The sequence below is a fragment of the Tamandua tetradactyla genome, chromosome 3 (assembly GCF_023851605.1).
Source record: "Tamandua tetradactyla isolate mTamTet1 chromosome 3, mTamTet1.pri, whole genome shotgun sequence".
NCBI classification, from domain to species: domain Eukaryota; kingdom Metazoa; phylum Chordata; class Mammalia; order Pilosa; family Myrmecophagidae; genus Tamandua; species Tamandua tetradactyla.
This window is the reverse complement of record NC_135329.1, coordinates 142,735,161-142,758,996: the sequence shown is the minus strand read 5'-3', so window position 1 is coordinate 142,758,996 and position 23,836 is coordinate 142,735,161. Positions and strand designations below refer to the sequence as shown.

Sequence of the window (23,836 nt, the reverse complement as noted above, 5' to 3'; positions counted from 1 at the left end):
TTACACCTCTGGGAGTTGTCCCACATGGCGGGGAGGACAGTGAGTTCACCTGCCAGGCTGGTTTAGAGAAGGCCACATCTGAGCAACAAAAGAGGTTCTCTGCAGATGACTCTTAGGCATAATTATATGTAGGCTTAGCCTGTCCTTTGCAGGAATAAATTTCATAGGGGCAAACCCCAAGATTGAAGGCTCAGCCTATTGATTTATCCCCATTGCTTGCAAGAATATCAGGAATTCCCCAAATGGGGAAAGTTGAATATTATCTCCTTTCTCCTCATTCCCCCAAGGGGAATTTGCAAATGCTTTATTATTCAGTGCCCAAATTACTCTGGGTTATATTGGGGTATCACACTAACCTGTACAAACAAACAAGCTCTCATACCCTATTCAAGATTCTATGTACTTACAGTGTTCAACTAAGCTGACCATACAAATTAAATTAGGTAATGGGTTACCTAAAATATAGATTTCGCACCAAATAAGCATCTCTTCCTTTCACACAGAAGTTGAAGTTTTGAAAAAGTACCATATCCTTTACCCTGTGTTCTGGTTTACCTTGGTCCTATCCAGATCAGTCACATTTGTATCTCTGGTTGAAGTCTGATCACTTTTTCAACATTTTGAACAGCTGTTATATGGGGTGATGCTGACTTTCATAGACTCAGAACTCTAACTCTGAGTCTGAAGTGTCATATAAATATCCCAAGTTTCTGGGATATTTGTATATAACTCTATATAACCAGGTTATATACAAACACCTCAGTATTTCAGAACAGTTGCAACTTCTGGATATATGTGACTGCTGTAAGAGCTTACAATATAGAACTCTTCATAATAGGTCCCAACCTGATAACCCATGCTCTTGACTTCAGTTCACCAAGTCTGTACATTATAGTTAGTCCATTTGCATGAGGCGTATTTGTCTTTTTGTTTCTGTCATTTCATTGAACTTGCAGTCCTTAAGGTTCATTCACCTAGTTGAATGCCTCACAATTTCATTCTTGTGGCTGCTCAGTAATCCTTTGTATGTATACACAGTTCCCTTCCATTCCCCAGTCATTGTACCCTTAAGCCACTTCCATCCATCCATTGCGAATTGCCAATACTGCCTCCATAAACATCATTGTGCAGATGCCCATTTGTGTTCCCATACTCAGTTCCTCCGGGTCTATATTCAGCAACGGGGTTGCAGGATAATCACAACCCTACCCCTAGCCTCCTGTAGTACCACCACATTGCCCTCTAGAGGGGCTGCACTGATCAACCTCCCTACCAACAGTGAATAGGTACATCTCTTTCTCCAAGTTTCCTTTAGCACTTGTTTCTCTCTGTTCATTTTTAAACATTTTATTCGCCTTTCATACAATCCAGCCTAAGTAAATAGGCATGCCTTCGCCACCATGATCTATATGAAGACACTCATAAAGGCAGTTTTTAAACCTATCAAATCTATTTGAAATATTTAAAATGTAGTGATTTCAAATTTCCTTTAGTCCAGAACTCATCCCCCAAATTATGCTCACAGTTATAAATAGAATAAATAGGCAACAATAAAAAGTCCCATGTAGTTTTTAAAAAATATTTTTTACTCAGATATAGTGTAAATAGAAATGGTGATAGCCCAGGAAGCAAAAATAAGCTTGCAAGTGAAATTTCTAGAAGCTCATGAAAACAATACCATCTCATATTATAGATGCAAAGTGAAAAACAGTTATGTGGGGTTAAGAGTACTCTGGTCATCTTTGTTCATTTGGTCTTGCAAGGTGGGTTTTTTTTTCTTTTAAAAATTTTTTAAAAGCAATATACAAACACAAACATTATTACCATATGACCATTCTGTTCTTGGTATATAATCAGTAACTCAAAATATCATCACATAGTTGTGTATTCATCAACATGATCATTTCTTAAAACATTTGCATCAATTCAGAAAAAGAAATAAAAAGAAAGAAAAAACCTCATACATACCATACCTCTACCCCTCGCTCTCATTGACTGCTAGTATTTCCATCTACCCCAATTTATTTTAGCTTTTGTTTCTCCTATTTTTTTATATCTCTTACCATTCCCTTTTATTGATCACTAACATTTCAGTCTACTCTATTTTAACATTTGTTCCGCTTACTATTTATTTTTAATCCATATATTTTACTCATCTGTCCATACCATAGATAAAAGGAGCATCAGACACAAGGTTTTCACATTCACACAGTCACATTGCGAAAGCTGTATCATTGTATAGTCATCTTCAAGAAACATGGCTACTGGAACACAGCTCTACATTTTCAGGTACTTCCCTCTAGCCTCTTCAATATACCTTAACTAGAAAGGTAATATTTCTATACTGTGTAAGAATAACCTCCAGGATAACCTCTCGTCTCTGTTTGAAATCTCTCAGCCATTGACACTGTCTCATTTCTCTCTTTCCCCCTTGATGCTGAGTCTCAGCTCATTATAGGATTTCTGTCCCATGTTGCCAGGAAGGTTTACACCCCTGGGAGTCATGTTCCACTTAGAGAGGGGAAGGGCAGTGAGTTTGCTTGTCATGTTGGCTGAGAGAAAGAGGCCACATTTGAGCAACAAAAGAGGTTCTCTGGGGGGTGAGTCTTAGGGCTAATTTTAAGTAGGCTTAGCCTATCCTTTGCAAGAATAAGTTTTTTTGAACAAACCCCAAGATTGAGGGCTCACCCTATTGCTTTCGTTGTCCCCACCATGCAAGGTGTTTTAACTATTTTCACTTCTCATGTCACAAAGTCCACAGGAGGGCTGGTGGGTCTGGTTCATTATGAGGACTGGTTGGCTTCCCAGGTAGGTTGGATCCTCTGATTAGAAGGGCTCCGTAAGAACAAGATCACTGCAATAACCATCCAGGCCATCATGATCATAGTAATACGATGTCAGTATCACCATCAGGTCCTGGTAATTCCTGAAGACATTCGGTATCTGTGCAGTAAAACTGGAACTGCCTCAACAGATTGATCAGCCGCCTTATCACATCTTCATGAGAGCAAACACATTCACAAGGATCAAATCCACCCTCTGCTGTGATTACTCAGCTTGATTTAAGTTGACTGTTTAAATCTGCCCAGACAACAACCCAATGGGGAGGTTGGGGACTGAGGTCAAGATCTGGGTTCCGTATGCTGCCTCTGCTGCTGCTGCTTCTCAGTGCTGCTGGCTTCCTTCTGCTTCTCTGTGTGAATTAGAGAATCAGTTTTTCCATTTCTGCAAAGAAAAAAAGACTGCTGGAATTTTAATAGGAATTGCATTCAATTAGTAGAATGCTTTAGTCAGTATTGACAGCATAATAATATTGAGTCTTCCTGTCCATGAACTCAGGATGTCTTACCATTTATTTAGGTCTTCCTTAATTTCTTTCATCAATGTTTATAGTTTAGTTTATCAGTCTTTCACATTCTTGGTTAAATTTCTTCCTTTAGTAATTTATTCTTTTAGATGCTATTGTAAATGGAATTTTTTTGCTTCTTTTTCAGATTGTTCATTACTGGTATATATAGAAAATCACCGACTTCTATATGATAGCACTCTTTTGGATTCATTGTGATTATCCATATATAAGATGTCATCTTTGAATAGTATTTATTTTACATTTTCCTTTCAATTTGGATGCTGCTGCATTTTTTTTTTTCTTTTATCTGCTTGCTTTAGCTAGAACCTCCACTAGTGTTGAGTAACAGTGGTCACAGTGGGCATCCTTGTCTGGTTCCTGATCTTAGAGCGAAAGCTTTCAGATTTTTAGCATTAAGTAGGAAGTTAGTTGTGGGTTTTTCGTAAATGCATGCTGAAGAAATTCCCTTATATTCCTATTTTTCCAGCTGTTTTTATGAAGGGGGACTGAATTTTGCCAAATGCCTATTCTGCTTTAATTGAGATGATCACTTGTTTTCTTCCCTTCTATTAATGTGGTATCGTTGATTTTCTTATGTTGAACCATCCTTGCATTCTTAGATAAATCCCTTGGTCATTGTTTTAATTTTCTAGGCTGCTGACAGCAGATACCATGAAATGCGTTGACTTAACAATGGGAATGTATTAGCTTACTTCTTTTTTTATGTTTTGCGGTACTTTCAAACTTATATGAAAACTGCAAAAATATTAAAAACCCCATACAGAGAACTCACCATGGCCCCACCTCTCCCTAGATTTTGCCACCTTTGCCATATCATTGTATGTTTAATCTATTTTCAGAACAGTTGAGAGCAGGTTGCCCACATCACCCTCCTTATAATACTTCCATGTACGTTTCCTTCTAACAAGGATATTCATTTATGTAATCACTTTAAGTACAGTTATCAAATTCAAGAAATTTAACATTGATAATAAAGCTTACAATCTATATTCCAAGTTTTTCATATGTCCCAACAATGTCGTTTTGAGCCTTTTTCCCCTCCATTCTTAGATTCCATCTAGGAATATGTATTGCATTTAATTGTCACTGTCTCTTCAGTTTCTTTCCAGTTTTTTGATTGTAGAATATATACAATGTAAATCTTCTCACCCCCAGCTCCTCCCTCCAAGCAAATCATTCACAGAGATTAATCACATTCACAGTGTTGCTTTACCCTCACCACCATCATTACCAGATCTTTCCTTTCACTCCAAACAGAAAACCTATACTGATTTTGCATTAACTCTGCATTCCCCTTGCTCCCCGCCCCAGTAACCTGTACTCTAATTTCCGTCTCAACGAATTTGCATATTCTCTGGTGTTTTGAGTTACTGTGGGGCTTAAATTTAACGTTCTAAATCTATAACAGTCTTTTTTGCTTTGATACCCACTTGAGTAATACACACACACTTCTGTAGTATACACACTTATCTTCAAGTTCACTGATTCTTTCTTCTGCCAACTTCCTAATACCCCTCCATACCTCCCCCCATGTTTATGTAGTTCTTTCTTTATTTAAAAAATTAACAAACAAAAATATTAATATATCATTCTATTCTACATATATAATCAGTAACTCTTAATGTTTATGTAGTTCTTGTTGCAAATTTCATGTTAATACATTATAAGTCCAAAACCATTGCCGCCTTATTACATTTTTTTTGTTTTTTGTTTTTGTACAGGCAGGCACTGGGAATCGAACCTGGGTCTCCAGCATGGCAGGCAAGAACTCTGCCTGCTGAGCCACCGTGATCCATCCCTATCATGACATTTTATGCATTTGCCTTTTAGGTACTGTGTGAAGTAAAAAGTGAAGTTGCAAATAAAAAAATAAAATAATATTGGTATCTATCTATACTTACTATGTCATTGTCTTTACTGGAGGTCTTTATATCTTCATGTGGCTTCAGTCAATTAGCAAGTGTCCTTTCCTTTCAATTTGCAGAATTCCATTTAGCATTTATTGTAAGACCACTCTAGTGGTGACAAACTCCCTCTGCGTTTGTTTATCTGGCAATGTCTTAATTCTTACCTTATTTCTGAAAGACATTTTTGCCAGATAAAAAATTCTTGGTCGGCATTTTTTGCTTTAAATATTTCCTCATTCTACCTTCTTATCTCCATGGTTTCCCAAGAAAAATTGAAACTTAATCTCATTGAGGATCCCTTGTACTTGACATGTTCTTTCTGTCTTATAGCTTTGAGAATTCTTGGTCTGGAATTCAGCAGCTTGATTGTGCTGCCATGTGGGTCTATATGGATTTATCCTGTTTGGAGTTTATTGAGGTTTTGGAAGTATATATCCATGTCTTTCATTAAATTTGGGAAATTTTGAGCCATTACTTCCTTGAATGTTCTCTCTGCTCCTTTCTTCTCCTTCTGTGACTCCCACAATGCATGTCATGGTATACTTGATGGTATCCCACAGATTCCTCAAGTTCACTTTTGATTCTTTCCTTTTGCCTTAGACTGAATGATTTCAATTGTCTTGTCTTCAAGTTCACTGATTGTTTATTCTGCCAGCTCCAATTTGGTGTTGAATCCCTGTAGGCAATGTTTAATTTCTGTTACTGTGGTCTTCAGCTCTGTTTGGTTCCTTTTCATAATTTGCGTATCTGTTGCTGTTCTCTTTGTGTTTATCTGTTGTTTTCCTGCTTTCCTTTAGTTCTTTGTCCATGTTTTCTTTTAGCTCTTTGAGCTTACTTAGGACCGTTTTTTAAGTCTTTGGTAGGTCCCAGGGATGGTCCTCTTCGTTGATGGCTTCTAATGCTGTAATCTTTTTTTGCCTGGGTCATTGCTTCCTTTTTCCTTGTATTTTATAACTTTTTGTTGAAACTTGGACATTTTGATATTTAAATGCCTGTCACTGGAATCTAGACTCTTGAGACATCTGTTCCTCAAATCTGTATCTAGTTGGTGTTATGACAAAGGTTTCCTTGAATGCCAGGAGATAGCAAAAAAGAGGAAAATATACCTTTCTCAGTCTTTGCAGATTGACCTGTGCCAAGTGCTTTCTTTCAGAACTTTTCCATATAATGAATTTGGAGATTAACTCCAGACTGAAGCCTTGTCTTGGGCATACCCATGTAGCCCTAGGAACTCCCTTGTTTCCACTAATACAAATGTCCCTCTTCCCTAAGAAACAGTTTCCTCATGGTCCTGGCCACTACCTTGTATGTTCTACAGCTAGCAGTCCCTTGCCCCATGCAGCCACAACTTGACTGCTCTCCTGTAGCGTTCTGTAGGACAGCTCTGTGAGCCATCTTCTACATACAGAGCAAGTTCTGGGACAGTGAAGCCCTTAGGCACCACCAGGCAGATTGAGCCAGATATATATGCTTTCACAATGTGCACAAGGATTACTCTGCTCCCTACAGAACAGGGACCAGGGTTTTCACTGGGAGCATGCTTTACCTCCTTGTCAAGCTGGTAAAAGGTGCCAGGGGGGCCAGTCAGGGAACCAGGAGATCCTATGCTTTTAAGTGGCTTTTTCTTAATTGGGCACTCCCCTGTTACTGTAATCCTTTAACAGTTTTCTGAAGCTTCGAGAAATGTTTTACCAGTTCTTGATGGTTGTTCAAAGTTTCTGTGGGAGGGAAGAGCCCTGAGCTTCTCATTTTGCCATCTTGATTCGGCTGCAGCCTCTGCAATGGACTTTATTATTTTATAAAGAGAATTCATACAGCCACTGATTATACAAGCCACTTCTGTGCTCTTTTCTTTCCAGTTAAGAAATTAGAATCCATCATGTTTATAGAATCCATCCAATAAACATGGCTGCTGGAACACAGCTCTACATTTTCAGGCAGTTCCCCTCCAGCCTCTCTGGTTACGCCTTAACTAAAAAGCTGATATCTATTTAATGCGTAAGAATAATCTCCAGGATAACCTCTCGACTCTGTTTGAGGATGATTGTTGGCTCCTCATGGAGGGTACAAATATGCATTTAATCACTTGATACTTTATTGAACGCAAAACAATTGAAGTGTTTTTGTCTTTATTGTATACAACTGAAGTAGGAGCCCAGGGAGGGGAACAATGGTACAGCTCTCCTTGAAGGAGAATATGTGAGCCATCTCTAGGCCTGTCTTGTTGTAGAAAGATTAGCCCATGTTCTGTCAGTTGCCCTAAGTCCCTGGATGTCTGTCCAGGTGTCCTTCCAGTTATCCCACTCCTGGGCTTTATGTAGTGTTTTCACATCAGTGTCTTCTCCTTTTACTCCTGATCTTGTTGATTTGCTGTTTTGAACTCAGCTGGTTTTGTCTTTGCTATTCCACTGATTTGGTAATGCTCCATATTTCCAGTGTTGGTCACACCAGTCATTCCCTGTCATGGTTGCCAGACTTGAGTAACCAGCTCCAAATAACTTGGATTAGGCCACATATTGAGTGAGAATGAAGGGGTTTCTTTGGAGGCCTGTCCTAAAGTGATGAGTGAGAAGTTGATGTCTCTTTTGAGGAGTCTTTTTCTCTTAGGATTTTTAATCTCCTGGTCAACACTCCTAATCCCTTTCAAGCTGATACCAACTCACTTCTGAATGTGAAGGCGTTAATATTCCTGAATACACTCATCTGCTTCACCAATTTCCACAGAAGATTTCAGAATAGATAATCTATGCTCCATCTCTTTCTTCTGCTTGTATGTAAACAAATCCATCTGTGGTATCACTTTGGCAGACTTCTCAAAGAGATCCAATCCCTTGAACACCTTATCCTGGACTGTCTGGGAAAAAGTGGGTTCATTTGGTATTTCCACGTGGTCCAGAGGCTGCTTGCAGGTTTTGGGTAGCTTGGGGAGCCACAGCAGCTGTAACTCATCTTCTGCTGCTGCCACCTTAGGGAAAGGCTAGCTTACTTTTGCGTGTATGTGTATTCATCATCATGATCATTTTTAAGAACATTTCCATCAATTCAGAAAAAGAAATAAAAAGGAAACAAAAAAATTCATACATACCATACACCCTATACCCCTTCCTTTAATTGATCACTAGCATTTCAATCTACTAAATTTATTTTGACATTTGTTCCCCCATTATTTATTTATTTTGTATTTTTTTAATTAATTAAAAAAAGAAAAGAAATTAACACAATATTTAGAAATCATTCCATTCTACATATGCACTCAGTAGTTCTTAGTATCATCACATAGATGCATGATCATCATTTCCTAGTACATTTGCATCGATTTAGGAAAAGAACTAGCAAAACAGCAGAAAAAGATATAGAATGTCAATATAGAGAAGAAAATTAAAATAATAATAATAAAAAATATATATATATAAAAAAGAAAAAGAAAAAAAACAAAAACAAAAGATACAAACAAGCAAACAAATAAAAAAAACTATAGTTCAGGTGCAGCTTCATTCAGTGTTTTAACTTAGTTACATTACAATTAGGTATTATTGTGCTGTCCATTTTTGAGTTTTTGTATCTAGTCCTGTTGCACAGTCTGTATCCCTTCAGCTCTAATTACCCGTTATCTTACCCTGTTTCTAACTCCTGCTGGTCTCTGTTACCAATGATATATTCCAAGTTGATTCTCGAATGTCGGTTCACATCAGTGGGACTATACAGTATTTGTCCTTTAGTTTTTGGCTAGACTCACTCAGCATAATGTTCTCTAGGTCCATCCATGTTATTACATGCTTCATAAGTTTATCCTGTCTTAAAGCTGCATAATATTCCATTGTATGTATACACCACAGTTTGTTTAGCCACTCGTCTGTTGATGGACATTTTGGCTGTTTCCATCTCTTTGCAATTGTAGATAATGCTGCTATAAACACTGGTGTGCAAATGTCCGTCTGTGTCTTTGCCCTTAAGTCCTTTGAGTAGATACCTAGCAGTGGTATTGCTGGGTCGTAATCCATTCTGCCAGTCTATGTCTTTTGATTGGGAAATTCAGTCCATTAACTTTCAGTGTTATTACTGTTTGGATAATATTTTCCTCTACCATTTTGGCTTTTGTATTATATATATCATATCTGATTTTCCTTCTTTCTACACTTTACTCCATACCTCTCTCTTCTGTCTTTTCGTATCTGACTCTAGTGCTCCCTTTAGTATTTCTTGCAGAGCTGGTCTCTTGGTCACAAATTCTCTCAGTGACTTTTTGTCTATAAATGTTTTAATTTCTCCTTCATTTCTGAAGGACAATTTTGCTGGATATAGAAGTCTTGGTTGGCAGTTTTTGTCTTTTAGTAATTTAAATATATCATCCCACTGTCTTCTAGCTTCCATGGTTTCTGCTGAGAAATCTACACATAGTCTTATTGGGTTTCCCTTGTATGTGACAGATTGTTTTTCTCTTGCTGCTTTCAAGATCCTCTCTTTCTCTTTGACCTCTGACATTCTAACTAGTAAGTGTCTTGGAGAACGCCTATTTGGGTCTATTCTCTTTGGGGTGCGCTGCACTTCTTGGATCTTTATAAGAGTTGGGAAATTTTCAGTGATAATTTCTTCCATTAGTTTTTCTCCTCCTTTCCCTTCTCTTCTCCTTCTGGGACACCCACAACACGTATATTTGTGCACTTCATATTGTCATTCAGTTCCCTGATCCCCTGCTCAAGTTTTTCCATTCTTTTCCCTATAGTTTCTGTTTCTTTTTGGGATTCAGATGTTCCATCCTCCAGTTCACTAATTGTAGCTTCTGTCTCTTTAAATCTACCATTGTAGGTATCCATTGTTTTTTCCATCTTTTCTACTTTGTCCTTCACTCCCGTAAGTTCTGTGATTTGTTTTTTCAGATTTTCTATTTCTTCTTTTTGTTCAGCCCATGTCTTCTTCATGTCCTCCCTCAATTTATTGATTTTGTTTTTGAAGAGTTTTTCCATTTCTGTTCGTATATTCAGCATTAGTTGCCTCAGCTCCTGTATCTCATTTGAAGTATTGGTTTGTTCCTTTGACTGGGCCATATTTTCAATTTTCCGAGCGTGATCCATTATTTTCTGCTGGTGTCTGGGCATTTGATCAGATTTCCCTGGGTGTGGGACCCGGCTGGTTGAAAGGTTTTTCTGTGAAATCTCTGGGCTCTGTTTTTCTTTTCCTGCCCAGTAGGTGGCGCTCGTGGCGCTTGTCTGTCTGCGGGGCCCACCAGTAAAAGATGCTGTGGCTCCTTTAACTTGCCAATCCGAATCTCGCAGTCGGCCTGGGATACCGTGCGTGGAGGCGGGGGTCGCCGGCCACCGCGGCTTGGGGGAGTACCGGTCCAAATTGCCCAGCTGGCCCGAGATGCCAAGCGTGGCGGGAGGGCCCCGCTATGCAACGTTCCCAGTCGGACCGGGAAGCCACGTGTGTGGAAGGGACCCCGGTCGCCAGCCGCCCCGGCCCGGAAAAGAGCGCGCCCCTCGGGTATCTCACCGCAGCGGATTCTCCCTGCCCGTTCAGCCGTTCCAGAATGGGGTACGCTGTCTTTTTGGTCTCTGTCGTGGCTCTGGGAGCTGTTTCGTATTGTTTCTGTTTCTTTAGTGGCTGTTCTGGAGGAGGAACTAAGGCCCGCGCGTCTTACTAAGCCGCCATCTTCTCCGGAAGTCCCCATTATTTATTTTTAATCCTTATGTTTTACTCATCTGTCCATACTGTAGATAAAAGGAGCATCAGATACAAAGTTTTCACAATCACACACTTGCACTGTGAAAGCTTTATCATTATACAGTCATCTTCAATAAACATGGCTGCTGGAACACAGCTCTACATTTTCAGGCAGTTCCCCTCCAGCCTCTCTGGTTACGCCTTAACTAAAAAGCTGATATCTATTTAATGCGTAAGAATAATCTCCAGGATAACCTCTTGACTCTGTTTGGAATCTCTCAGCCATTGACACTTTGTCTCATTTCATTTTTCCCCCTTTTGGTTGGGAAGGTTTTCTCAATCTCTTAATGCTGAGTCTCAGCTCAGGAGTTCTGTCTCACGTTGCCAGGAAGGTCCACATCCCTGGGAGTCATGTCCCACGTAGACAGGGGGAGGGTGGTGAGTTTGTTTGTTGTGTTGCCTAAAGAAAGAGAGGCCACATCTGAGCAACAAAAGAGGTTCTCTTGGGGTGACTCTTAGGCCTAATTTTAAGTAGGCCTGACCTATCCTTTGTGGGGTTAAGTTTCATATGAACAGACCCCAAGATTGGGGTTCAGCCTATAGCTTTGGTTGTCCCCACTGCTTGTGAGAATATCAAGAATTCAACTTGGTGAAGTTGAATTTTCCCCCATTCTCACCATTCCCCAGAGGGAACTTTGCAAATACTTTTCCACTCACTGTTCAAATCACTTTTGGATTTATCAGGGCATCACTCTGGACAAACCAACAAAATCTCATATCCTACTCAAGGTTCCATGTACTTATGGTATTCAATTAAGCTGTCTACATAAGTTATATTAGGAAATGTGCTAGTCAAAATATAAATTTTGTACCAAATAAACATTTTTTGCTTTAGTCTCACACAAAGGTTGAAAATTTAAAATACTAATTACCATCTGTTTTCAGCACCCTGCAGTAATGACATTCCTTTGTTCTTCCTCATGCAAAAACATTTTTAAAATTTGTACATTTAGTCACTATCATTATACACTCTAGGCATTCCTAAATTATACCATCTCAGTCTTTATCGTCTATCTTTCCTTCTGATTTCATTTGTGCCCCCACCTCTCCTCCCTCTATCATTCTCATATTCAGCTTCATTCAGTGTTTTAACATAATTGTATTGCGGTTAGGTAGTATTGTGCTGTTCATCTCTGAGTTCTCACATTCAGTCCTGTTGCACAATCTGTATCCCCCCAGCTCCAATCACCCAATATCTTACCCCGTTTCTATCTCCCAATGGTTTCCATTACCAATGAAATTCTCCAAGTTTATTCACTAATGTCAGTTCATATCAGTGAGAACATACAGAATTTGTCCTTTTGTTTCTGGCTAATCTCACTCAGCATAATGTCCTTAAGGTCCATCCATGTTGTTACATACTTCCTAACTTTATTCTGCCTTAGAGCTGCATAATATTCCATTGTATGTATATACCGCAGTTTGTTTAGCCACTTGTATGTTAATGGACATTTTCACTGTTTCCATCTCTTCGCAATTGTAAATAATGCTGCTATAAACATCACTGTGCAAATGTCAGTTTGTGTCCCTGTCCTCATATCTTCTGAGTAGATACCTAGCTATCGTATTGCCGGGTCATATGGCAATTCTATGTTTAGCTTTTTGAGGAACCACCAAACTGCCTTCCAGAGCGGTTGTACCATTTGACATTCCCACCAACAGTGGATAAATGTGCCTCTTTCTCCACATCCTCTCCAGCACTTGTCATTTTCTGTTTTATTGATAATGGTCATTCTTGTGGGTGTGAGATGATATCTCATTGTGGTTTTGATTTGCATTTCCCTAATAGCCAGGGAAGTTGAGAATCTTTTCATGTGCCTTTTGGCCATTTGTATTTCCTCTTCTGAGAAGTGTCCTGTTCAAGCCTTTTGCCCGTTTTGTAATTGGGTTGGCTGTCTTTTTGTTGTTGAGTTGAAACAAATTAATTTTTGGAATAGGTTATGAGATAGGGGTCCTCTTTCATTCTTTTGGCTAGTGAGCCCCAATTCTCTAAACACCATTTGTTCTGTCTCAGCTGAGTGGACTTGACAGCCTTGTCAAAAATCCATTGACCATAGATGTGAGGTCTGCTTCTGAACTCTCAGTTTGATTCCATTGGTCAGGATGTCTATCTTTATGCCGGTAGCATGCAGTTTTGACCATTGTAGTTTTGTAATATGCTTTAAAATCAGAAAGTCTGAGTCCTCTGACTATGCTCTTTTCATTTTAAATTACAAAATATTTTATTCAAAATTTACATTTTTTGTATATGATGAAAAGTATAGCAAAACCTTTCTTTTGGTAATCCCTTTTTGTGTGAAAAGTAAGTACTTATTTCCTGATACATTTTCAGGTAGTACAAATTCTATATACACTGCTTAACAGTTGTACTAGTAACAGGTAGGTTCGAACATATGGTATAAAACTAAAAACTGATCCAAAAAGTGCAGGGGAAAACCCACTGCCAAAAAGCAATTTCTAGGAACTTGGTATTTTCCCTGGGTAAGGTAGATAGATGGTGTAGGGTCATCATGATTAACATACTCAAGACCTAATGCCTCTGGGATATTGTCTCCTTCTGGAATAAATTTCAGCAGAACTGCCATTTGGATTTCTTAAGAACAACTTTCATCGTAGGAATGTAGATATAAATTTCAGAATCCACTATTTGAGGAATGCATTGGCTTTTTTCCATGTCTTCCAGTTAAAGGCTCATTAATTTATTTTGAAAACTCATATGCATGGAAGGAGTAAGTAGGTACTGGAAGGGAGGGAGTGCTTTGAAGCTGGAGATCCTTGCAGTGATTTGAATGCTTGAAGTAACAACTCTGACACAGTACTTAACCAGGAAAGCGTTTTTCACAGAATGGCTTGGATTTATAATTAATAGAAATGGGTCTTGACTGAAGAGCTTATTTGATGACAGTGAATGTGCTGGTTTATGGCTGTTATGTATCCCCCAAAAGCCATTTTAGTTTTGATCTAATCTCGTAGGGCCAAACCTATTGTTTAGGGTGGGAATTTTTATTGGATTGTTTCTGTGGAGATATGATATACCCAGTTGTGGCTGTGACCTTTTGATTTGATAGAGATATAACTCTGTCTCTTCGTGGTGAGTCTTGATTAGTTTACTAGAGTTCTTTAAAAGGGGAAACATTTTGGAGAAACCTCAGATGCAAACGCTTGGAGAACAGAAGTGTCAGAGCCGTCAAAGCCAGCATGAGAGCCAGAAGTTTGGAGATGCAAGGCCCAGCAGACATTACCATGTGCCTTCCCATGAGGTACTCAGCATAACAGAACGTGGAAAGAACTAAGGGAAGCCAAGAGATGAAACCCAGCCTTGGAGAAGCCAAGTGAGGAATCCTCGCAGGAAACAGAGGCTGAAAGAAATGGAACCTAGGATCAAAGGACCAGCAGATACCAGCCAGGTGCCTTCCCAGCTGACAGGTGTTCTGGACAGCATCTGCCTTTCTTTGGAGTTAAGGTGTCTTTTTCTGGATGCCTTTGTTTGAATATTTCTATGGCCTTAGAAGTGTAAACTTGCAACTTAATAAATTCCATTTTTAAAAACGGTTCTATTTCAGGTATATTGCATTCTGGCAACTTTTCCAAACAAAAAATAATGAATAAACTTTGGCATTTGTACTGAGTACTTGTGCATTTTCTTTGGCAATTGCATATGGATTGTTCCCAAACCATCGAACCAAGATAGTTAGTATAGATGTAACCAGTCTTAGACAGATTCGGTGTGGAAATAATCAGATCTGTCGCAGACTGGCCAACATTTCCATTAGATACTGGCATCAAGAAGGTGAAGCCTGCAAAGTTGGGACTGACTCCCCACACTGAAACATGGCCGCAGCAGAGGAAGGGAAGAAGGGCCTGCCCAGAAAAGTGAGTGAGGTGGAAAGGTGGGAATGCTCCCAACATGACGCACACCGTCTCCATGTGATATGTTCCCGGAGCCTGAGTGGCCTGTAGTGCGGAAACCTACATTGTTCCTTTTGAAGATGTTTTTAGCTATTTGGGGCCCCTTTATCCTTTCAAATAAATTTGATAATTGGCTTTTCCATTTCTGCAAAACTAATATTCAGTCTTCCAATCCATGAATGCAGAATGTCCTTCCATTTATTTATGAATTTCCTGAATATACCTTTACATCTGTTTTGGTTTGCTAAAGTTGAGGAAATGCAGTATAGTAGAAATAGACTGGCTTTTAACAATGGGGATTTATTAACTTACAATTCTAAAGCCATGAAAATATCCAGTAAATTATTGTCAACAGGACAAAACTCTCTCTGAAGAAAGGCTCCCGGCAATCCATACTCCTGTAGCATAGCCAGTAACATGGTGACATCTGCTGGTTATTCTTTCCTGGGTTTCAGTGCTTCCAGCTTCTGGCTTTGGTGGCTTCCTCTGTCAGCTTCTGTAGGTGTATCCTTGTGTCAGCATCTCTAGGGTTTTTTTCTGTGAATTTCTTACAAAGGACTCCGGTAAGAAAATTAAGACCTACCCTGGGGTAGGCCTCAACTGAAATAATCTAATCAAAAGGCCCTACCTACAATTGCTCTACACCCAAAGATGTGGATTAAAAGAAAGTGACCTTTTCTGGGGTATGTAGCAGCTTCAAACTACCACGATATCCTTAGCTACTTTCTTGATTTCCTCCTTGGATTGCTCATTATTAGTGCATAGACACACAGTGCTGATTTTTGTGTGCTGATCTGGTATCCCACCACCATTTTGCTGAACTTGTTAGTAGTTCTAATAGCTTTAATTTTAATAGCTTTAGATTTTTCTGGAATTTCTAAATGTAGGATCATTTACTTTATGATTTGAATGCCTTTTATTTCTTTCTCTTGCCTAATTGCTCTAGCTGGAACTTCTAGCAGAAGGTTGAATAACAGTGGTGACAGCGGGCATCCTTGTCTTATTCCCAATCTTAGAGGAAAAGCTTTCACTCTCTCACCATTGAGTACAATGCTAGCTGTAAGTTTTTCATATATGTCTAGTAGATGTTGAGGAAATTTCCTTTTATTCCTAAAATTTGAAATGTTTGTATCAAGAAAGGTTGCTAGATTTTTTTAAATGCCTTTTCTCTTTTGATTTGCATGATCATGTAGGTTTCCCCCTTCAATTTCTTAATGTGATATATTACACTAATTGATTGTCTTGTGTTGGACCATGCTTGCGTACCTGGAATAAAACCTACTTGATCATGATGTACAATTCTTTTAATGTGCTGTTGGATTTGATTTGCAAGTATTTTGTTGAGGATTTTTGCATCTATGTTCATTAGAGAGATTGGTCTGTAATTTCCTCTTCTTGTAATATCTTTATTTAGCTTTGGTATTAGGATGATTTGGCTTCATTGAATGATGAGTTAGTGTTCCCTCCTCTTCAGTTTTTTTAGAAGTGCTTGAGCAAATTTGGTATTAATTCTCCTTAGAATAATTGGTAGAATTCTACTGCAAAGCTATCTGGTCCTGGGCTTTTCTTTGTTGGGAGGATTTGTGATTGATTTGTTGAGGTCTGCTATTTCTTCTCAAGTCAGTGTAAGGTGTTATGTGTTTTTAGGAAGTTTTCCATTTCATCTATATTGTTTAATTTGTTAGCATATGGTTGGTCATACTATTATGATCTTTTTCATTTCTATTCGGTCAGTGATAATGACCCCCCCTTTCATTTCAGATTTTATTTGCATCTTCTCTCTTTTTGTCTTTGTTAGTCTAACTGAGTGTTGTCAGTTTTATTATCTTCTCAAAGAACCAACTTTTGGTTCGGTTGATTCTCCCCTTTTTTTTAGTCTCAGTTTCATTTATTTCTGCTCTAACCATTGTTATTATTTCTTTCCTTCTATTTCCTTTGGGATTAGTTTTCCCTTCTTTCTCTAGTTCCTCCAGATGTTCAGTTAGGTCTTTGATTTTAGCCCTTTCTTCCTTTAAATGTAGGCATTTAGTGCTATAAGTTTCCCTCTCAGCACTGCCTGCACTGCATCCTTTTTTCTTTTTTTATAAATAAGATTTATAGATTTAGTCAACATACATCATTGACAGACAGACTTCAATAGAAGAAGATAAATTTTAAAACCACTTTGAAGGCCATTTTCTATAAAAGTGATTTTCCCAGGACAGTATAGTAGATGTAGCCTAACCTGACATATATATATATATATATATATATTTTTTTTTTTTAATTGAGAACTCTTCACACACATACATACATTTTATACATGGTGTACAATCAGTATCATCACATAGTTGTGTATTCATTACCAAGATCATTTTTTTAGAGCATTTACATCACTCCAGAAAAAGAAATAAAAAGAAAAAGAAAAAACTCATACATACCATACACCTTACCCCCTTCTCTTTCATTGACCACCAGTGTTTCCATCTACCCAATTTATTTTACCCTTTTTCCCCCATTATTTATTTATTTATTATCCATATTTTTTTACTCATCTTTCCATACCCTGTATATAAAGAGCATCAGACACAAGATTTTCACAATCACACAATCACATTATAAATGTCATATCTTTATACAGTCATCTTCAAGAATCTAGGCTACTGGAACACAGCTCAACAGTTTCAGGTACATTCCTCTAGCCACTACAGTATTCACCTAAACTAAAAAGGAATATCTATATAATACAGAAGAATAACCTCCAGGGTAACTGCTCAGCTCTGTTTGATCTCTCTTAGCCACTGAAAATTTATTTTATCTCATTTCTCTCCTCCTCCTTTTGGTCAGGAAGGCTTTCTCAGTCTCTTAATGCTGGGTCCCAGCTTGTCCCAGGCTTTCTGTCCCACCTAACCTGACATCTTAATTTGTGAAAGTTTAATAAGCTGGAGCTGTATGCTCTTCTCCCAGAGCAAGCTTGCTCTCTAAGGGTTACTATAATGCAAACTCTACAAGGAAAATAACTTCAGTATTGTTTTGTCTTGGTAGAGGAGAAAAACTCAACATAGATATTACACCAACAGTGGCACAATGAAAAGCTGCACTACAGATTATTAGTAACAGATGATGCTAGTGTGAAAAACTTATATATTCTAGAACCCTTGTAATTAAAATTCCCCCAATTGTGTCTGCATTATCAGCTAGAGGGTTAGTTAACATGATAGAATGAGGACTTACGCAAGGTATAAATAGCATTTCCTACTATGAAGTCAAGTGCATTCTAGTTAGGAGAAAACCATTAGATGTTGAATTACACACACTTTAATAACAAGACTTCCACCACGTGAGTGTAAAACATTTAATTTATAAATGTTGACACTGCAATATGTAAAATAGCGTTTATAAATGTACATAGTATATTCTATAGCTGCCAGGTTTACTTTTTTTTTTTTAAGTAAACTAAGTTACACTGAGGTTACGACTTGAATATTCACCCGTGAAAAAGACCACAATCTATCACAGAGATGCAAGGTCAGACTTAACAGCCCCAATTGTTAAACACTGGGATCAAGTCATAACCAGTTTTCTTGCAAAAGGATCTCGTCCATAGTTATCAATTTAGTACCTTCATAGCTACCCAAGTCATTAATTTACTGAAACATGCATCATGAGAAGCAAGAAGCATCACTTACTATGCCATTGCATAGTAGCAACCTATCACTCCTGAGCAACAGTACTCACATCACTGAGATTTTTGAACAGTCACTGCACATCATCCTGAGAGATGCAATGACTTAAGTTACAAATGCAGCATATTATAAACAATTTCTTACCGAAAGTTCACAAAGTAAACCAAAGTATTTTACAGAATTTACTATGAAATGCCATAAACTACCTTCTCTTAAGCTCTCTTTCCCTGTTCCCGGCAAGTTAACTGAATGCTTTTGAGCATGGTGGTGACTCTCTTTGCCTAAATGGCACACAGATAAGTATCTTCAGCTAAACCCACCAGGTGCATTTCACTAGCCTCCTAAAGCATGTCAGTGGCATGCTCTGAAACCTCAAGTCAGTTTTGAAATCCTGGGCAGTCTCCCTCACCGACCCTCTGGAAAGGCAGCTTCTGGATCAGCTCAGTCGACTTCTGATAATGACGAATCTCTCAAAGTAAGATGGCTCCAGGCCTGTAAAGATTTTTTTTTTCACCCTGCCAGTAGAGGGGGCGCTTTTCCTGGCAGCCTTGGTGGCCAACTGTTTGTGGAGGACTTTACCACCACAATATTTATAGCAGTCTGCTTGATTTGGGCCATTTTCCTCTACCAAAAGCCAAAGTCTTAGGCTACTTCTTTGACCAGTGTGCTGTTCTGGTTACCCAAATGAAAAGCCGTAGCCAACAAGCAAAGCTACTTCAACTATCAACCAAACCACTCAGTGTATGCACCCCATAAGTTTCAATATATTGTGTTCTTGTTTTCATTCATCTCAAGATATATACTGATTTCTCTTGAAATTTCTTTTGACCCACTGATAGTTTGTGTGTTGTTTAACCTTCATATGTTTGTGAATTTTCCAGTTCTCTGCTTGTTATTGATTTCCAGCTTCATTCCATTATTTCCTATAATTTCAGTCTTTTAAAATTTATTGAGACCTATTTTGTTACCCAACATGTAGTCTTTCCTTGAATGATCTGTGAGTACTAGGAACGAATGTATATCCTGCTGTTGTGGGTTGCAGTGTTCTCTATATATGCCTGTTAAGTCTAGTTCATTTATCATATTATTCAAGATCTGTTTCCTTATTGATCCTCTGTCTAGGTGTTCTTTCCATTGATGAAAGTGGAGTATTAAAGTCTCCAACTACTATTATAGAGGTGTGCATTTCTCCCTTCAGTGTTGCTAGTGTTTGCCTCATATATTTTGGGGCACTCTGACTTGGTACATATTTTAGTTTACAGGCTGCTGGGATGTGATATACCAGAAATGGGGTGGCTTTTAAAAAGGAGAATTTATTAAGTTGCTAGTTTATAGTTCTAAGGCCATGAAAATGTCCAAATTAAAGCAAGGCTATAAAAATGTCCAATCTAAGGCATCCAGGGAAAGATACCTTGTTTCAAGAAGGCTGATGATGTTCAGAATTGTTGTCTCAACAGGAAAGGCAAATGGTGAGATCTGCTAGCTTTCTCTTTAATGGCTTCGCTGGGGCTCTGTCCATTCTGTTGGCTCTGTCTGTTCTTGTGGCTGTGGTGGCTCTGTTGGTTCTGGAGCTTCTTCCAAAATGGTTCCCTCTTAAAGGTCTCCAGTAAGCAACCCATGTTGAATGGGTAGAGATACATCTCCATGGAAACCATCAATCAAAAGTTAGCGCCCACCATTGTGTGGGTAACATCTCCATGGAAACAATCAAAAAGGCCCCACCCAGCAATATTGAATGAGGAATGAAGGACATGGCTTTTCTGGGGTACGTAACACATTCAGACCAGCACAGTGCATAAATATGTATGATATTTCTTCTTGATGAATTCACCCTTTTATTAATACATAGTGTCCTTTGTCTCTTTTAACTGCTTTATATTTATATCTGATGTTGGTATAGCTACCCCTGCACTTTTCTTGTTGCTGTTCATGTGGAATGTCTTTTTCCTGCTTTAACTTTCGGTCTGTTTTTGTTCTTGGGTCCAAAATGAGTATCTTGTAGGCGGCATATAGATGGATCCTGTGTTTTTGATTGTTTTTCGGATTCTGTTTTTTAATCCATTCTGCCATTCTATGTCTTTGATTGGTGAGTTTAATCTAATACTCAGTGTTGTTATAGTAAAGACAGTACTTTCTTCAACCATTTTGTCCTTTGGCTTTTATGTCATATTTTATTTTTTCTTTTTACCCTGTAGTTACTCTTACTGATAATCTTCATTTCTACGCTCTCCACACCTCTCTTTCCTGTCTTTTCCTGTCAGACTTGTAGCACTCCCTTTAGCATTTCTTGTATAGCAAGTCTCTTGTTCATGAACTCGTTGTGTCTGTTTATCTGTAAGTACTTTAAACTGTCTTTTTTTTTTTTTTAACTTTTTTAATTGTATAGTATAGCATATATACAAAAGAAAGAAATAAAAAAGCAATAGTTTTCAAACCACTCTTCAAAAAGTAGTTACAGGACAGATTCCAGAGTTTGTCATGGGCTGCCATACCATCTCAGATTTTTCCTTCTAGCTGCTGCAGAATATAGGAGGCTAGAGGGCTTAAATTCTTTTTTATCATCACAATCGACTTTTTTTCCTTCTTTTTTTGTGAACAGTAACATATATACCAAAAAGCTATAAAAATCCAAGCACAGCACCACAATTAGTTGTAGAACATATTTCAGACTTTGACATGGGTTACAATTTCACAATGTTAGGTTTTACTTCTAGCTGCTCCGAAATACTGGATACTAAAAGAGATTTCAGTGATTCAGCATTCATATTCATTTGTTAAGTCCTATCTTCTCTGTATAACTCTACCATCACCTTTAATCTTTCCATACCTCTCATTGGGGTTATTTGGGCTATGACAATGCTAATTTTTTGATATGGGAAGGGTCAGTCACTAATATGGGGTAGTGAGATGGAACTATCTGATGTTCTGGAGAGGCTGGACTAGGTTTCAGGATTTATCTGGACCAGGGACCCATCTGGAGGTTGTAGGTTTCTGGCAAGTTACTCTAGTGCCTGGAACCCTTGTGGAATCTTATATATTGCCCTAGGTGTTCTTTAGGATTGGCTGGAATGGTCCTGGTTGGGGGTTGGCAGGTTATGATAGGTAGCAAGGTCTACCTGAAGCTTGTGTAAGAGCAACCTCCAGAGTAGCCTCTTGACTCTATCTGAACTCTCTCTGCCCCTGATACTTTATTTTTTTTTTTTATTAATTAACGGAAAAAAAGAAATTAACCCAACATTTAGAAATCATACCATTCTACATATGCAATCAGCAATTCTCAACATCATCACACAGATGCATGATCATCATTTCTTAGTACATTTCCATCGGTTTAGAAGAACTAGCAACACAACAGAAAAAGATATAGAATGTTAATATAGAGAAAAAAAATAAAAGTAATAATAATGGTAAAAAAAAACAAACAAAAACAAAAACCTATAGCTCAGTTGCAGCTTCCTTCAATGTTTTAACATGATTACTTTACAATTAGGTATTACTGTGCTGTCCATTTTTGAGTTTTTGTATCTAGTCCTGTTGCACAGTCTGTATCCCTTCAGCTCTAATTACCCGTTAACTTACCCTGCTTCTAACTCCTGCTGGTCTCTGTTACCAATGACATATTCCAAGTTTATTCTCGAATGTCGGTTCACATCAGTGGGACCATACAGTATTTGTCCTTTAGTTTTTGGCTAGACTCACTCAGCATAATGTTCTCTAGGTCCATCCATGTTATTACATGCTTCATAAGTTTATCCTGTCTTAAAGCTGCATAATATTCCATTGTAGGTATACGCCACAGTTTGTTTAGCCACTCGTCTGTTGATGGACATTTTGGCTGTTTCCATCTCTTTGCCATTGTAAATAACGCTGCTATAAACATTGGTGTGCAAATGTCCGTTTGTGTCTTTGCCCTTAAGTCCTTTGAGTAGATACCCAGCAATGGTATTGCTGGGTCGTATGGCAATTCTATATTCAGCTTTTTGAGGAACCGCCAAACTGCCTTCCACAGTGGTTGCACCATTTGACATTCCCACTAACAGTGGATAAGTGTGCCTCTTTCTCCACATCCTCTCCAGCACTTGTCATTTTCTGTTTTGTTGATAATGGCCATTGTGGTGGGTGTGAGATGATATCTCATTGTGGTTTTGATTTGCATTTCTCTAATGGCCAGGGACATTGAGCATCTCTTCATGTGCCTCTTGGCCATCCGTATTTCCTCTTCTGGTAGGTGTCTGTTCAAGTCTTTCTCCCATTTTGTAATTGGGTTGGCTGTCTTTTTGTTGTTGAGTTGAACATTCTCTTTATAAATTCTGGAGACTAGACCTTTATCTGATATGTCATTTAAAATATTATCTCCCATTGTGTAGGCTGTCTTTCTACTTTCTTGATGAAGTTCTTCGATGCACAAAAGTGTTTAATTTTGAGGAGCTCCCATTTATTTCTTTCTTTCTTCAGTGCTCTTGCTTTAGGTTTAAGGTCCATAAAACCGCCTCCAGTTGTAAGATTCATAAGATATCTCCCTACATTTTCCTCTAACTGTTTTATGGTCTTAGACCTAATGTTTAGATCTTTGATCCATTTTGAGTTAACTTTTGTATAAGGTGTGAGATACGGGTCTTCTTTCATTCTTTTACATATGGATATCTAGTTCTCTAGGCACCATTTATTGAAGAGACTGTTCTGTCCCAGGTGAGTTGGCTTGACTGCCTTATCAAAGATCAAATGTCCATAGATGAGAGGGTCTATATCTGAGCACTCTATTCAATTCCATTGGTCGATATATCTATCTTTATGCCAATACCATGCTGTTTTGACCACTGTGGCTTCATAATATGCCTTAAAGTCCAGCATCACTAGACCTCCAGCTTCGTTTTTTTTCCTCAAGATGTTTTTAGCAATTCGGGGCACCCTGCCCTTCCAGATAAATTTGCTTATTGGTTTTTCTAATTCTGAAAAATAAGTTGTTGGGATTTTTATTGGTATTGCATTGAATCTGTACATCAGTTTAGGTAGGATTGACATCTTAATTATATTTAGTCTTCCAATCCATGAACATGGTATGCCCTTCCATCTATTTAGGTCTTCTGTGATTTCTTTTAGCAGTTTTTTGTAGTTTTCTTTATATAGGGTTTTTGTCTCTTTGGTTAAATTTATTCCTAGGTATTTTATTCTTTCAGTTGCGATTGTAAATGGGATTCGTTTCTTGATTTCCCCCTCAGCTTGTTCATTACTAGTGTATAGAAAAGCTACAGATTTTTGAATGT

At 38.3% G+C, this 23,836-nt stretch overlaps 1 protein-coding gene and 2 pseudogenes across 3 annotated transcripts in view; 1 reads left to right on the top strand and 2 right to left on the bottom strand.

Annotated features, from left to right (window-relative positions):
* TLK1 (tousled like kinase 1) overlaps positions 1-23,836 on the top strand; it is a 168,524-nt gene that overhangs the window by 18,099 nt on the left and 126,589 nt on the right. The window contains exon 1 of one of the 3 annotated variants that reach the window (XM_077154116.1): positions 17,209-20,337. The exons of the other annotated variants lie outside the window; for them this stretch is intronic. The gene's annotated coding sequence lies outside the window, so the exon portion shown is untranslated. Of the gene's footprint in view, positions 1-17,208; positions 20,338-23,836 lie in introns of those variants that run through there. 3 annotated transcript variants of the gene reach the window in all.
* On the bottom strand, positions 2,742-4,902 carry LOC143676802 (small integral membrane protein 14 pseudogene; annotated as a pseudogene).
* Positions 7,488-8,065, bottom strand: LOC143676801 (immunoglobulin-binding protein 1 pseudogene; annotated as a pseudogene).